Below are 18,281 nucleotides of genomic sequence, written 5' to 3' on the forward strand. Positions count from 1 at the left end.
TGTCACATCAGAATTTTACTTAGATGTGGCAAATAAACACAACCACAAATGCTGGGAACATACAATAAATTTACATACACCCAGCCCAAAGTCTGAGACCCTTGTGCTGTACAGCATGGCGCCTTCTGATGATGAAGGTAGAAAGAGTAGTAATTTACCTACTGGCGGGCAGAACTAAGCTGCCACACCTTACCCGTTATTACCCTAAAAGAGCAGGAATCAGTGTATGGGTGTATGGTATGGGCTAGCCTGCGGTGCAGCAAAACAGCTTACAATCTTACACAAATCTACAGTATTTCCTCTCCCATAACTGGTCCTGTAGCACGTGCCTGAGTATTCCTTCTGAGCAAAACGCCAGTCTGGCTTGAGTTTGTAGGATTTTATCAGCTCTCCAATGTGAAATATCACTTTAAGTTGTGGAGTCCTTCCAATGATCAGTAACAACACTTGTGGCCTGACACAAACAGAGACCCTAACTAACTAACTATAGGCCTGGACTCAGTCTCAAGGCACCAACACTGAAATGAGGTGCGTGCACGATCTTACCGACCCGAATCTGCTTTGTGTTCGCTGGTGACTCTGAACAGAACAAATGTCTCTCCAACAAGCATGCGGTCTTGCCGTATATGTTGCTTCCTCTGTTCTCATCAGCATTCCTGGCAGCAATCTCATCAGCATTCCTGGCAGCAATCTCATCAGCATTCCTGGAAGCAATCTCTGGTTACTGAGGGATGCTCTCATACCTGGATGTCATCAGATTCTCAGCTCACACGGCCCCCCTCATTCACCATTCTCCAGAACATGGCTGCTCTCTCTTCTTCCTGTTCCCTCTCAACTCTGTGTGAAAACTCCACCTCTTCATGAATATAGAAATATCTATGCAGGCTGTGTTAGGAAAACAGTGACATCTTGTGGCTAAACTGCAGAATGTCAGTCAAAACATTTAATTTACTCCACATAAGCAGTATTTAAACAATGAGAGCTGTTTCCCCATCTCACACTAGCACATGGCAGCTCCCAGGTTACGTACTTCTTTTTGTAAACCAAGTGGCTGGGGATTCTCTTCATGTATAGCAGACCCTTATCCTAGCTGAGGGTCTGATATAGATGTTTTTAGGAAATCCCCGTGAAAGTAACAGATATGGAGTTCCCACTAAGAATACATATCAGACCCTTATCCTTGATGAAAGTCTGGTATGGGTGTAACAAAAAACATAATAAAAAAAAAAAATCAATGGCTTGGAAAATCCCCAAGACCTATAGCTGAATGGTCGAGGCAAGACCAAATCATTGTTGTTAGGATTCCAGCGGTTGCCAGCTACCTAACAACCAGCCTGAGGGGAAGTTGTCACAGCAATGGTAATAATATTGCTGCTCATGGCTTCATTTCCTGCTGTCAGTAGGACAACAATTTGGGTGTTTGTTTATTTAGGTGTGATATTGAGGGCCTTTACACATCATGGCTATTCACGATGTATAAAGCTCTTAGAGGAGAGCCTGTTTTTTAACAATTGTACTTCTTTTACCTGATTCAGAAGGGAAATTAATAGAATACGTAGTGAATGGTTATGATGTGTAGAAGAACGGAGGAGAAGTGAGATTTGTGCTCATGATTTCACAAGATTATGGGCAAGGAAAAAAAAAAAAAAGATTACAGTTAAAAAATAAGATGAAAGTTAATTAAAGACCTATTGGAGAGGGGGTATTTATAAATCATTGTGTTTTTATTTATATCAAGACATTTCTGTGACACTTGTACCCAAGTGTATTTATGGCTATACAAATTAACTCCAGAACAAGTGTCACGGAAATGTTATGATATAAATAAAAATAGAATTATTCCACTAGGTTTTTTAATTAACATTTATTTTTTTTATATTTTCTGCCTTTATGTATAAGGAATGGGAATATTCTGGAGGTCTGTTGTGGGAATATAAACACATTAGACCAAGGGGAATATAAGGGGCATGATCCTCCAAGCACTAGGACATTTTTTGGGGGTAAAGGTCCCTGACTTTTAGAGGACATAGGGAGACATAGTGATTTTGGAAGGTAACCCAATGTGTATATATCTAACCAGGATATAACATCATGACAACATACAGTATCTCCCAAAAGTGAGTACACCCCTCATATTTTTGTAAATATTTTATTATAACTTTCCATGTGACAACACTGTCAGCGGTTTAGACATTAATGGCTGTGTGTTGAGTTATTTTGAGGGGACAGCAAATTTACATTGTTATACAAGCTGTACACTCACTACTTTACATTGTAGCAAAGTGTCATTTTTTCAGTGTTATCATATGAAAAGATATAATAAAATATATACAAAAATGTGAGGGCTGGACTCACTTCTGTGAGATACTGTATATATGTGTGTGTGTGTGTGTGTGTGTATTGTGATGATTTGGGGGTTTATTAGCTCTTTGGTAGTGCCAAACAGTGAATTTACTCCACGCCAGAGGTATGTTTTAGGGATTTTCCTGCCCACATTTATTTAAATCAAAGCAAAGTTCACAGAAAAGGCTTCCCACACAGGGCAATTCTACCATCCAATTGACAAGAAAAACAAAAATACAGCGTCCAGGCTCACTATGCAGCTTTGCTCAGCTTAGTAATGGTGGTCCTCATGACCATCAAACACATCAAGTGCTTGTGTACATGATGTGTACCTCAGCTCTGTGTCCTTTCTGCAGTGTCCCAGCTGCTCTGTCCCTCATGGACTGTCTCCCATACTCATAGGCTCGTGCCTCAAACTGTCCTGACCTGGACAGGTTGGTGCATACATGCACACCTCTCACTGCTCCCTTGCTTTCACTGACCCCCTCGGGATGGAAGGGCCTTGAGTTCTGATCCCAGCTCCAATATGAAGGAAATGCACACCTGGATCATTAATGTGCTTGTTTCCTCCAAAATTTGGTCTAAACTGCTTAATCACATAGTGGCATGGCTTGCCCTGCCACTAAACCACTCCATTCATCACTATACACTAGAGATACCACGATAGCCAATATTGCGGGTTATCTCAGTTTCAAAACCAGATATCTTAGTTTGTTCTGTCTGAGTCTGGGTTTAGGCCAAACCAGCAGCTGATCCCTGCTGTTATCCATGACCAACCAAGCTTGAGCGCCTGAATATTACATTCTGCAACCTCAGGTAGTACAGCATCAATAACAAATATTACAACTGTCCCCTTAGCTCTCCACACAGTAAGTGGTACTGTTCAAATACCTGTTCTTATGACAATGTAAATATGTTAACAGTATCACAGTCTATCACCTTCACAACTTGTGTTCACCATTTACAGACCAGAAATAACTGCCATTGAATCACTAGAGCTGTTTGTTTTGGCTTACAAATGTAGCAGCATCTGAAAAACCTGTGCATGTACAGCCAAAATAGAAATCTGAAGACACCACCACCACCCAGAAACCTTACAAAGTCAATGCTGACTTTATCATGGTTCCTCTATACAAACCAATGCTTCTTAATAATGCTTCTAGAGATGAGCGAATCGAACTTGGCGAAGTGGAATTCGTTTCGAATATTAGGAAAAATTTGATTCGCATCGAATCCGAATTTTAGCAAACTTCGGATGCACGAATCGAATTTTCCCGATCAGCCGGCAAAAGTGTCACTGCAGAGAGCTCCGCTATTTCTGACAGTTCTCTGACAGTTCTGACAGTTCATTTACAGCGGTTGAAACATTGTATCTATTTGTTTCCATTTAGGATACAGATGTTTTCATTCGGAAATAAATAGATACAATGTTTCAACCGCTGTAAATGAACTGTCAGAACTGTCAGAGAACTGTCAGAAATAGCGGAGCTCTCTGCAGATACACTTTTTGCTGTACTGGAATTCTTCCTCTTTTCATTCTTCTTCTTCTTTTCATTCTTCTTCTTCTTCTTCTTTTCATTCTTCTTTTCATTCTTCTTCTTCTTTTCATTCTTCTTCTTCTTCTTTTCATTCTTCTTTTCATTCTTCTTCTTCTTCTTTTCATTCTTCTTCTTCTTCTTTTCATTCTTCTTTTCATTCTTCTTCTTCTTCTTCTTTTCATTCTTCTTCTTCTTCTTTTCATTCTTCTTCTTCTTCTTTTCATTCTTCTTTTCATTCTTCTTCTTCTTCTTTTCATTCTTCTTCTTCTTCTTTTCATTCTTCTTTTCATTCTTCTTCTTCTTCTTTTCATTCTTCTTCTTCTTCTTTTCATTCTTCTTTTCATTCTTCTTCTTCTTCTTCTTTTCATTCTTCTTTTCATTCTTCTTCTTCTTCTTTTCATTCTTCTTCTTCTTTTCATTCTTCTTTTCATTCTTCTCATTCTTCTTTTAATTCTTCTTTTCATTCTTCTTCTCATTCTTCTTTTCATTCTTCTTCTTTTCATTCTTCTTCTTCTTTTCATACTTCTTCTTCTTCTTTTCATTCTTCTTTTCATTCTTCTTCTTCTTTTCATTCTTCTTCTTCTTTTCATTCTTCTTCTTCTTCTTTTCATTCTTCTTCTTCTTCTTTTCATTCTTCTTTTCATTCTTCTTCTTTTCATTCTTCTTTTCATTCTTCTTCTTTTCATTCTTCTTCTTCTTCTTCTTCTTCTTCTTCTCATTCTTCTTTTCATTCTTCTTCTTCTTCTTTTCATTCTTCTTTTCATTCTTCTTCTTCTTCTTTTCATTCTTCTTTTCATTCTTCTTCTTCTTCTTTTCATTCTTCTTTTCATTCTTCTTCTTCTTCTTTTCATTCTTCTTCTTCTTCTTTTCATTCTTCTTTTCATTCTTCTTCTTCTTCTTTTCATTCTTCTTCTTCTTCTCATTCTTCTTTTCATTCTTCTTCTTCTTCTTTTCATTCTTCTTCTTCTTCTTTTCATTCTTCTTTTCATTCTTCTTCTTCTTCTTTTCATTCTTCTTCTTCTTCTTTTCATTCTTCTTTTCATTCTTCTTCTTCTTCTTTTCATTATTCTTCTTCTTCTTTTCATTCTTCTTTTCATTCTTCTCATTCTTCTTTTCATTCTTCTTCTCATTCTTCTTTTCATTCTTCTTCTTCTTCTTTTCATTCTCCTTTTCATTCTTCTCATTCTTCTTTTCATTCTTCTTTTCATTCTTCTTCTCATTCTTCTTCTTCTTCTTTTCATTCTTCTTCTTCTTTTCATTCTTCTTTTCATTCTTCTTCTTCTTCTTTTCATTCTTCTTCTTTTCATTCTTCTTTTCATTCTGCCTCTTCTTCTTTTCATTCTTCTTTTCATTCTTCTCATTCTTCTTTTCATTCTTCTTCTCATTCTTCTTTTCATTCTTCTTCTTCTTCTTTTCATTCTTCTTTTCATTCTTCTCATTCTTCTTTTCATTCTTCTCATTCTTCTTTTCATTATTCTTTTCATTCTTCTTCTCATTCTTTTCATTCTTCTTTTCATTCTTCTCATTCTTCTTTTCATTCTTCTTCTCATTCTTCTTTTCATTCTTCTTTTCATTCTTCTCATTCTTCTTTTCATTCTTCTTTTCATTCTTCTTCTCATTCTTCTTTTCATTCTTCTTCTGCTTCTTTTCATTCTTCTTCTTCTTCTTTTCATTCTTCTTTTCATTCTTCTTCTTCTTCTTTTCATTCTTCTTCTTCTTCTTTTCATTCTTCTTTTCATTCTTCTTCTTCTTCTTTTCATTCTTCTTTTCATTCTTCTTCTTCTTCTTTTCATTCTTCTTCTGCTTCTTTTCATTCTTCTTCTTCTTCTTTTCATTCTTCTTTTCATTCTTCTTCTTCTTCTTTTCATTCTTCTTCTTCTTCTTTTCATTCTTCTTTTCATTCTGCTTCTTCTTCTTTTCATTCTTCTTCTTCTTCTTTTCATTCTTCTTTTCATTCTACTTCTTCTTCTTTTCATTCTGCTTCTTCTTCTTTTCATTCTTCTTTTCATTCTTCTCATTCTTCTTTTCATTCTTCTTTTCATTCTTCTTCTCATTCTTCTTTTCATTCTTCTTCTTCTTTTCATTCTTCTTTTCATTCTTCTCATTCTTCTTTTCATTATTCTTTTCATTCTTCTTCTCATTCTTCTTTTCATTCTTCTTCTCATTCTTCTTTTCATTCTTCTTCTTTTTCTTTTCATTCTTCTTCTTCTTCTTTTCATTCTTCTTTTCATTCTTCTTCTTCTTCTTTTCATTCTTCTTCTTCTTCTTTTCATTCTTCTTTTCATTCTTCTTCTTCTTCTTCATCGTGCCCCGTGACTGCCCAAATGAGTGAAGTGTGCGGTGATTCTAAGATCGACGGCACTCATCTGCATGTCATACTGACTAACAGTATTATTTCTCTTCCCCAGCAGACTCCAAGGGCATTTAAATTAAAGGTACAGTGTTCTGCACTAATATAAAGGCTCTCTGAAGCCTAGAAACCCTTTTAATAAGTTAAATTCGAGGCGAATAAATTCGCATCAAATCGAATTTCTCCCGCAAATTCGGCGAATCAGCCGAATCGAATTTTTGAATAATTCGCTCATCTCTAAATGCTTCCCCAACTGACTTACAGATAAACACCCTCTCATCCATTCTGCCCTGGCTCCTTTACAAATACATTTTGACACATTTATGGTGTTTAAGTCCATCTTAGTCAGTAAAGCACCCCAATGGTATGTCAACAATACTGTACTGAAACCTCTTCCCCATTGCCTAACCCTAATCAGGGTTAATATGGCACTATCATGGCCCTGCTGTCAGCATCCATGTTGACCTGTGACTGAGTGCAGTTATTCTTTGTAGGCATTTATTTTGCACCTCAGTTTGTAAGAGGTTTACAATCCAGTCCCTGGGTGACTTGTCCTACAAGCTTACATGGACCTCAGTCAGTTTCTTCTGAGCAGTGTCTGAACTCAACTTAAACTTTAGGGCAAAGGTCTTCCTGGAACAGTCCACCATGAGCATCAGGCAAAAATCCTTCTTGGTAAATACATGATTTGCAGCATATTTGAAGCACATAGTGACAGAAATTGGTATTCAGTCAGACAGACATTAACTCTGAAATCTTACCTCCACTTTGCTCTTCAAGCCAAATCACCCAAGCCTCCTCTACACTTCTTCTTGCATAGGACAACAACCCACTGTTGGTAGTTCTTAGTGCTCACCATATTGTGTCCAGACTCCAACTTCTTGCCATAGGCCTATCCATGACATCCCCAGCCATTAGCCACAAAGTAATGTCTACACAAGAATTATATTATCTACACTTTACTGTTGTTCTTCAAAGATAGCAGTGACATATAACATCACATTGACATACTGACAGAACTGTTTGGCGCGAATTGCCATACACACGAGTAGACCCTCTGTAGCAGTCACTCAGGCCCTTTTGTTCTCCTTTCTCCTCTCCTTGAGAGCACCAGAGTGTTGGGACCCATCTCCCTGTATACTAGATTCTGTAGCTTTCTGCTTTATTCAAACTGATTTTTACAATGTGAAGCACCCTGCACTGTTAGCCGAGATTAACAAGGTGACTTAAACCAGTGTCTCTTTCTAAGTTCTATTCCATAGCTCTACCCAGCTGAGTATGCTCTCTGATATCACTATCAGTCTCAGGGTCATAAGTATTCACTCAGAGTGCTTTTACTTGCCCATTAGGCTTTATGCATCTAGCTCACAGCTTTTTTCATGTCATTCCACAGGCAGGACTGCTGCATCTGCACCTCTAGATTCTGTAAACTTCTCCCAGGTGTCACTTTAAGTCCCAGGGGCATTACTACAGCTGTCAGAGAACACTAGCCTGGCCTAGATGACATTTTGCATCCTGCTCCCAGTCCAGTTAAACCATGTTTTGATTCAGGATGACTACAGCTGGCTCTTTGGGGTATTGGACTATCTCCTCTGGACCTTCTTCCCTATGGACTTTTGCAGTAGCTTAATACCTACGCAAGCTGGTGGAGTGTTTGGCACCCATGCTCCACCTTACTAAAGGTCCTCTCATCCTAGCTTTTATATGGGTATTGACTCCACTCATTACATCACTACAGGAATACTTTGTCTAAAAAGGGACCTAACACCCACTTACATAATTCTCTATTGCCATACTATGTTGGGTAGAGCTCCCTAGTGGCAGACTATCTAACTGCACCTGCTTACCGGTGGACGTGATGGGGAACTGTCAGCATCAATGGTTGTAAGTAGCCTGTCAGTTGTGAAGCTGACAGTGTCCTTAAAAGCAGTGCCAGTTGGGGAGGAGAGGGGAAGAAGTGGCAGACATATCTCTCTACTACACAGCAGACAGAAACAGGCATTGCTTGTCTCTGTATGCCTACTTAGAGTTAGACTTAGTTACCTCAATTTCATTATCTACATATTAGAGGATATTATTTTTGACTTTGGTGCAACCATAGCACCAGTTTGAAAAATAATTTGAGCTATTAACAGCTTCCTGTCCATCCATTGTACATAGACAGCAGAAGGGAAGCTTTGCAGATGTGGGCTAACATACCTGTACATCAGCTCGCATCGGCTTCACCCAGGAGTCGGATGATCTCTATATCACTCGGACACATCGGGTCATTTTACACTGCCAATCACATGATGTTTTACCATGTGACTGCTGTGACCAATCACAGCACTCTCATTGTAAACACTGGAAAGTGAAAGTAAAGATCACTTCTCTTTCAGTGTGAGAGCAGGGAAAAGCAATCCTGCAGCCTGTGAGTGTACAGAAGCTTGTCAGGCTGCTTTTACACTCACATACTGCAGTGCCAGTCACCCCAGTACCCCAGTTTAGTGCCCCTGTGTCCCTGATCACTGCCCTAGAATATCTATAATAAATAATGCAGCCAGCCCCTGTAACCTGTCCCAGTGAGCACAAAAACACCCCCATACACCATACCAATGTCCTAATCACCACCATACCCCATACCAACACCCTGATTACTTTCATACACCATATCAACACCCTGATCACTGCCATATATTATACCAGCGCCCTGACTACAGCTGTATCCCATACCGGCATCCTGATCACTGCCATGCCCCATACCAGCATTCTGATCACTGCCATACCACATACCAGTGTTCTGATCACCACCATACCTCATGCTAACGTCCTGATCACCACCATACCACATACCAACATCCTGATCACTATCATACAAGCGTCCAGCATTTGAGGGTCTCAATAGATCAATTTTCAAATATATATCCCATAGTTTGCAGACTATAGCTTTCACACAGACTAAATAATAAAGGTCAACAGAAAAAACACAACACAAATGTTCAAGTCCGTGAGCATCCCAGGACCAAAGTAACAGTCACTCGCTGGAGGAAAGCAGGCAGGTTCCTCTCACAGTGATCGTTCCCTGGCTTGCCAGTGTTACTACGTACTCTTCGGCCACTTCTGCCCACACTTACATCACTTCCAACAGTCAACCAGTACCAGCGCTTAGTGAGCATGTGCATACATATTTTCATTCATAAATGACGGCCGTCATACAACTGGTTATGCCGGCATCTTCACACACGTGAAGGACGCCATTTACACTGCTTTCCATTCATAAATACCTGCACATCTGTGACATAGTTATATAGCCATAGATATGCTTTCAAAAGTTTCCATCCCTTTTTTTTCCATCTATTTTTGGGAGTCGTCACGTAGTGGACATTTGACGTCTCTGACAATTTCTTTCTTGCCTCCCCTCCCGATTGGTCGACCTCTCGTTCAAGTGGCCACCCAGAGAGGGAGGAGCCTTTTGGCCTCTCACATGATCTGCTCTAGTGGCCTCCCATTTTATCTTACTCCTCTATATAAGTTTGCTCTTTGTATAGTTGCTTTAGCTCTGAAGAAGGGAGTACATCTCCTGAAACATGTTATCACACCCTGCTGGTAGAATACGGCTTGCTTGGACTGTCACATTGGTTCCTAGCTTGTTTTATAAATCTTGGTTTGCTAGTATACATTTTTTGTCATTTTCAAAAAAATTCCTTTTTATCACGGTAATGCACGAGGAGAGTGCACCCCTTCTTTGCTTTCTTACAGACTAAATAATATACACTGTTTTGGGTTATTGTTACCCAACAAATATAGCAGAATACAATTTATCCTAAATTTAGGAAGAAAAATTAATTATTTGCAAAATTTCATAACAAAAACTAAGCAAAAAATGTTCAGTATTTTTTCATTTATATAGCAAAAAATAAAAAAACCCAGTGGTGATCAAATGCCACCAAAGAATGCTCTATCTGTCTAAAAAAAAGGATACAAATTTCATATGGGTGTAGTGTTGCATGACTGACTAAATGTCACTCAAAGTGTGATAGTGATGAAAGCGTAAAATTGGTCTGGACTGGAAGAGGGTGAAAGTGCCCGGACTTGAAGTGGTTAAAGACTACCAGAATCTGTCAGATGTTCCAGTAATGGCGGCAGGGCTTTCTGAATCTGACACGTGACCTTTTAAAGGACAATATTGTTAGAAAAGTGTCACAAATGCTTTGCTGACTTTCCTCCTGCTAAGCACAGCATCACATTTTCCCATAAACATGAGGGGACAGTCTGATCACCTGCAGATATGCCAATTGGCAACATGTCACATATATATTTATATAGGATCATTCAAGTGAACATGTTTATGTGAATGAAGGGAGGATGTGGGAGGTGTGGCTAGACAATTTTTCATGCTGACTAATCCAAATGGAAACAACAGCACAGTCACCCCTTGGGGATCTTCCCGATATTCCTACCCATACAGGCACAGCTAAGAACTCATAAATATCAGTGAAAGCCCATAACCAGGCAGCCAGTCAAAGTCCAATTCAACTTTCGGTTTAAATTAAGGTGCACTCACATTAGCACTCTGAACCAGTTCTAAGAATGTTTCAGCCCCTTGGGCCAGCTTGTTTGTGTACTGTGAGTGCCTCAAACTGCACTTGGGACCGGTGAAGTGTTCTGTGCCTAGGACCACTTGAAACAGGTAGTCCCGAGCATGGTTCAGTTGTGATCTGGTACAATTTTCTGCTGGAGCACAGTTCTCATTATAGACAACTGTGTAGAGAAATGGGGATCGCTGGTCTGATTGTGCCTGGACACAATTGTTAGCGTTCCCAGGAATACTTCCTTACAATTCAGTGCAAGTGCAGACCAGCGGGGGAACTGGACCATGGTTTAGTTAAATTGGGAGAACATACACTACCAGGTGCATCCAAACAAAAATGTGCAAAGTATTTTTTTTTTACCTGCCAAAGCCTGCATAAAACATCTATGCCTTGCCAACATGCTGCAGTGTAGGACCTATGCTCTCTTTTGGGAAAGCAGTTCTCTCTTTGTAGAGGTTCAACAAAACTCCCTGCTCAGTCATTGGAGGGAGTGTTGGAACTTTGCAGTGAGACCACTACTTTTACAGAGACAAGGGTCCTATTCTGCAGCATGCTGGCATGGTAAATATTTTTTTTTTACTAAGGCTTAGCTGCTTTCGAAAGAAAACTGAAAGACATAGAATGGTTTTGGTTTTCATGCATTTGGAATGTAGTTAGCTAAATTAAAGGGATTGTTCAGTTGGGCTTTAACTTGTTGACAAGCCTTCCATTGAAGTGAATGAACTCTTAGCCATGCATGCGTGGTAGCACTATGCAGGTCAAAAATTGTTTTCAGAGAGATTGTATGGTGTAGGCATGCTCCATAGGTAAGATCTTGGTGGAGCTGCATTACAGGAAAGTACAACTTATATTAAGCTTGTACAGCATAAGCAGTGAGGTGCAGCAGTGGATAAAGCACTCATAAGTGCAGTTAGCCTTTAAGTGACCTGTCACTTTCATTGACTGATTAAAACTGCTAATGCTTAAGAGATGTTGCAAACTCAAAGACACTCCAAGCCACAGCTTCTGCTCTGAGATACAAGTCTGCAAGCAGGATCATTACAGCTAGAACAAAGAACTTTTTTGGAAAGATTAAATAATAACAGTCAGTTGTGATATGGTGCCTTACTTTGGTATTTCTGGAAAGAGGAGGGGGAGTAGGGGGGGGTAATGAGACATTTCACATGTCTTTCTGCATTCCCTGCGGGCCTCCCTTTTGTGAAACGGAAATAAGAAAGCACTGCTGCTGTAACCTCTCAATTCTTCTCCCTTCCCAATTAAAATAATGGGACTGTGTTTTCTTAATAACTGCATGCTGATCACGACAGGGAAGGCTATTAGCTCCCAATGCAGAACACATCTGCCTACCTAGAGCAGCCAATTAGATAAACCTGAACAGTGGAACAGGGCTGGAAGATGCTGTTTTCAGAATGAAAACCTCATGCTAATTCCCTCTCAAATATACGACATGAAAGTGATGCCAGCGAAAGGGTTAATGCCTTGTATTTTATATTTGTACATGTATTTATAAAGAGATTTAAACTGGATGAATAAAGGTATCTTTAACCATGGACCAGATCAGATCAGACTTCATTAACTTGTATGTCCCTTTTGAAAAGATCTATCAAATAAAATCTGCCTATGCCTATGCCGAGGGGCAACAAAAAGTCTCTAGAGACACTAATTGCCAAACAAAGATATTGTTCTTTTGTTAACTTCTGCAAATATCCTTAAGTGTTATGTTTTGATTAAAGGAAACAAACTTCCATTGGGCTATTTTTGTTTAGGGACAGCTACAATTACTATAATTTTTGCAAAACTACATAAAGTCTTAAAACGAACATGGCAGTATAGTATATATAAACATTGTGATTACTGACTTGGTTTGGAAGGTATAAGCTCTACAGCTGTAATTTTTCTTCTTCTATTACTAGGTAGGTTCCCAATAAAGGACAAGCAAGTGACTACTGGGGATTTAGGCTGCATTCACACTTGAGCGTTTTGTAGCTTGAAGCTCCAAAAATGCTTAAAACTTAAAAAAATCAATTATTCTCTATGGTGCCTGTTCGCATGATCAGGTGTGAGCAGGCATCATAGAGAACAATTGATTTTTTATCTGAGATTTTTGGAGCTTCAAGCTTTGAGCTTCAAGCTACAAAACGCTCAAGTGTGAATGCAACCTAAGAGATGGGCTCACAGACTTTACTTGTTTAGGAGTTCATCCATATGTGAGACTTTCAGCCCACTGGGCAAGAGCAGGTATTTCTCCCCTTTCTGTATTTAAAGAAATTTTTAATGTTTCATTTAAACATTATTAAATTGCTGCTCCCTGCCAAATGGAATTTAAAAAAATGGTTTTGCTTTAGTATATGTGTCCAAAGCCAGGGGCCAGCCCATGCCATTATTTTGACAATCCCTTGACTATAACCCAGAAAATAGCCAGAACTGATATATATCCCCCTGACTTCAATAGGGTTCAGATTCAGCACCTAAACGTCTGTATTATTTTCCAAACCTGCCTCAAACTAAAGCTAGGTATGTTTTACTCATCACTACCATGGTTATGTCAGACTCTTCAGTTCTAATATGGAGTTTAGGGGAGCACCACAAAAAGCAAAAACACAAAAATGGCATGGATCCACCCCAAGTTCAACACTAGATCCCCATACAAAGAAAAAATAAAAAAGAATGGGATCCTCCCAAAATGCATACCTTATCTGACCATGCAGCCTGGCTGGCCAAGAAAGCAGATAAAAGAGCATGCACCCCATCCAGAATCCATACCTTCATGGGTGACACTGGGACCCCCCTGGCAAGGCAACTTGTCCCTATGTTGATGAGAACAAGGGCCTCTCCCCACAACCCTGACCCATTGGTAAGGGGGTCTGTCGGTGGGGAGCTTATCAGAATCCCAGATATTGTCCCCCCATGGAAAGAGTAAGGGGTACATAGTACCCCTACTCATTCACAGAAAAATGTAAACAGTGAATATGGCATAACACTTTTTGACAAGTGTTTCAATAAAAATATAAATTAAAAATGTCCAATTATGTACATCCATTGTCAGTCATGTCATTCGGCAATGCAGATCCACATCAATCATGATGAACAAGGCCCACCAACCCACTGACTGCTGCCATAATCTGTTCCCATCACTCACTAGCACCAAATGACATCTCCTGGATTCCCGCTACTAAACATAAGCAAAGAGGCAGAGTAAGGTATTGCCCAAATATGGCCAAGTGTTGATATTTGGGGAGTAATGTCAACAATATTACTGATCCTTTGATTATCTGGTGCCCTGGTGTGTTGCATTTGATATAAATATATCTGTTTTATGATTTGTAGACTTTCAGGCTTACATGAAAAGATCTGATTGTTTGTCTGTCTTAGAAAAAGAAATCACATTACTCTGAGTGTTTGAGTGGACACTTTCTTAAACAAATACTATTGAAAACTGTTTGCACAAGCTGTCTTCTAAAAACAATGGTAACTTAGATTGTTACCATTGTTGTATTGTGGGCTAAGGTCAGTTGGTAGTTAAAAACTTCCATCGTTTTTACAGTATTCTGATTATACAATGCATTCAGGTAAAGAGGTCAGCATAGCTTGAACATTTGACATATATGACCTATGGAATGTATAATACAACAGTGCCATTTAGAGGTTGAATTGGTGAACGTTTACATCAGTGTAAAAGCTGAAAAAAGGATACGCTCATGTGGGATTGGCTACCTAGTCTTTCTAAATAAAAAGCTAACAACAGAGGATGCAAAACCCCTGACCTATGTCTGACCAGTGCTGATTGGTCCTGTGCTGATGACATGCACTCTCCCAAGATAAAAAAAAACTCTCTCTAGCAATACACACTAAACTGAGCATGTGCAAAATGCCTACAGTTCAGTCTGTCTTATCAGGAGATTAAGATGTGGTCACTTAAAAAAGGGGAGGAACAGAAAAGAAAGGATCAAATGGTCTTTTTACACAATGCAGAGGATTAACCCCTTAGGTTCCACAGTGAGTATAACAAGCATGGTTTACTGCATATACAGACTGATTTTACTGTTGTGGGTTTAGCAACACTTTAATCACAAGTTGTATGCTGGAGCTCCCTCCCCTGTCACTTTTTTTCCTCTTTTGGTGTCAGAAGTGACCCATACAGATAACAGAGGAGCATGAATCACACTTAAAGCTTTGGATTGAGACAAGTAGCATAGGAATAGACTTTTTCATATTTCATGTCAGAGGTTTACAACCACTTTATCTGCCTGGAAGTATTTAAAGTGTTACCAAACCCACAACAGTAAAAATCAGTCTGTATATGCAGTAAAGCATGCCTATTATACTTGTGGAACCTAAGTGGTTAATCCTCTACATTGTGTAAAAAGGATGTTTGATCCTGTCTTCTCTTATCCTCCCCTTCTTCCACAGTCCCTAATCCATATGCTGATAGTACACAGCATTGGGGGCAAGCTGCACATGCTCAGTTTGGTGTGTTTTGCTGGAGATTTTTTTTTATCTTGGGAAAGTGCATGTGATCAGCACAGGCCAATCAGCGCTGTCCAGACAGAGGGTCAGGAGTTCTGCAGGCTCAATGGACAATCAGGAGAGAATGAAAAATCTCCTCCTACAAATTTTAACCAGTGCTCTGCTGGACACTGATAGAAGTCACAAGACTGCTTTAACTGCTGATGAGAAAATGTATTTAGCAGTTAATATTTATGAAAATAATTGCACTTCCATGTTGTGTGTACTGTGGGAGACCAGATATAGCGAATGCAGGGTCCAGGGTTTAGTGACACTTTAAAAATCGGGTTAGAGGTTTTTTTTAATTGCATAGTTGCTCTTACAGTTTTTAATTATGGAGTAGTTACATGGTGTAAACTATCAAGCAGAAAAATGGTCAAGTGAAATTTCATGCATGAATCTGTTTACTAGATGAATACATAGCTCAGGATCATATGGTGGTTAACCTCAGAATTACGATCTGTATGCTTAAAATATGCAAATATACAAATTGCCAAAATGTGGCCCTATTCAGAAGATTTCAGGTAAAGATAAAAAAGGCAATAGATGGCCTATTGGACTTACAGTATGTCTTTGAGCCCTATGTCTCAATGCACATAAGTTCTCAGTGAAGAGTTTGTTCTGCTTTGCATGGTTGTAGAGCACAACATCTGCTCCTCTCTGACCCTGAATGCAAAACTGAACATGTTTTATTCTTATTTACAGGCATTGAATGCACACCTCTGGAAAGACCTCTGTATCTTGGATGCCAGGCAGTAGGTTTGCCCCAATGATGCAGTAATTATAAATGTTTCTTGCTATCCCTGTTGGAGTTTTATTTCACTTTAGACTATGTAGCATGCAACTGTAAGAATCTATGACAGAAGAAGGCAGATCAAATCTCGAAGGTGCAAATTTAAGGATTTAGGCAGAACCACTCGCACCCAAAATAAAAAGAAAATCAATTTGACCTGTATAAAAGAAAAAACATCTAGGTCATAATGCTTTCTCAGAGTTCTATTTGCTAAGTGTTAAGAACATTTAGAAGAGAAAGCTCATCTTTAAGCAAAACACCAAATACCCAATGGTTTCTTTGACAATTGGGGATAAATTACTGGTAATTGTCAGCAATATGTGTTTTACCATGACAAAAATAATAACATACTTTTCTTTACAGGACTTATTTCCACTCCCATTCCATCCTTGGAGTCATTTGTTACCTGGCAATCAACCATGTCCTTCATTATCCAGTGCATTATTATGCTGATTGCGTTTTTCTGAAGTGTTTGTTTGCTACAGAGGAGAGATGATAAATATAACAGTGATGGCAATGATTGTGAATAAATGGAATAGCGGGATTCATATTTATGGGAAAATTCTTAATTGGCATGTTTTATATAGACATTTAAAAATACAGATGAAATTACAGTCCTGGAATGGCTTTTGCACATATGAATCAACACTTAAAATGGTCTCTAAGTCTATGACTATCCTTCAAACTAGACTTACAATTACCTTTACAAAAAAGGTGAATTTTGCAAATCAAAGTTCAATTTTCCATAGCTATACAAAACTTCACATATTTGGTATTGCATATGTACTTGTTTTGAAGGTAAAACTATCTATTGTTCTGTCACTAGCCATTTACAGAGAAAAGAAAATTACCAGAGTCAACTTGTAATACATTTAATTGCATTTCTGGACAGGAAGTCATCTGTGTTAAGAAGAATACCTGTGCCATAACTTAATCTCAATTATCTCTGGGACCAAAAAATACCCATAGCTTTTCTTCACCTAACTAGCTTGTCAGTAGTCATTCTTCTATGCAAACTAAGTTGAAATTTGGATTTTGTCCTTTTGTTGAAATTTGGGTTAATTTTTTTCATTTTGTTAAAATATACATTGATTTTCCCTATAACCTTTAAGATTTTTCATCATCTGAGCTCTGTGGGAGCAGCTCTCATCTTCTAGCTGCATGTCAAGACACATATAACATAATTCAGCATTGATCCATCATCTCTCTATGCTATTCCTCTTTGTGGAGATGGATTTATCACTATCCCTTACTTTCTTCTTATAGACTGCTCTACCTTTAGCCCTTCTAGACTGCCTCCTAAACTCTCTCCTCTATTCATTCACCTGGCCCCATGCCCCCAACACTCACACTGTCCAGTCACCCTCTTTTTGTCTCTCCACCCATATGCCCTCTTACCATCCACTAACCAACTTGAACTTCCCCTCAATTTACCCATTCACCCCCACCCACGTAGCAGAACATTCCCCTTGAGTATGCACATAATCACACTGGTTTGCAATAATCTTTCATTGTAGAGATCATTAAATACCTAGGAAATGCCAGGAATTAAAAAAAAGTTTAATTCCCCCAAGCATTTTTTTTACTGAATAAAGATAATTTTCTAGTGTTATGTCTTTTATAAAAATGCATTCATCATGGTTTACAGTGAGCTTGTACTTTGCCTCTGCACAGACCCAAAGCATTGGAGAACATTACATTTTTATTTTAGGCATGTCACGACTTAACTGGTATAAGTTTGAATGCGCACTTGTTTGTAAAAATTCTACATGCAATTTATACACAGTAGACTGTGCATGCATCCATGCACATTGTGGGCATGACATGAGTATATAATGTACTTGTCCATGCACAATCGATGCATCAGCATACAGTTAGGTCCATATATATTTGGACACAGGCACAATTTTAGTTTTTTCAGGTATTTACCAAAACCTATTCAAGCTATAGTTACTGTATATAATGGATATGGGCTGAAAGTGCACACTCTCGGGTTTAATTTGAGGGTATGTACATCCAAATTGGAGGAAGGGTTTAGGAATTACAGCTCTTAAGAGTAGCCATCCTCCTTTTCAAGGGACCAAAAGTAATTGAACAATTAAATGAAACGCTTTTTCATGACCAGGTGTGGGCTACTTCTTCATTATTTCTTCATCATTTAAGCAGGTAAAAGGTCTGGA

The sequence above is a fragment of the Staurois parvus genome, unplaced genomic scaffold (assembly GCF_062004578.1).
Source record: "Staurois parvus isolate SC_StPar_1 unplaced genomic scaffold, SC_StPar_1.0 ptg000276l, whole genome shotgun sequence".
NCBI lineage: Eukaryota > Metazoa > Chordata > Amphibia > Anura > Ranidae > Staurois > Staurois parvus.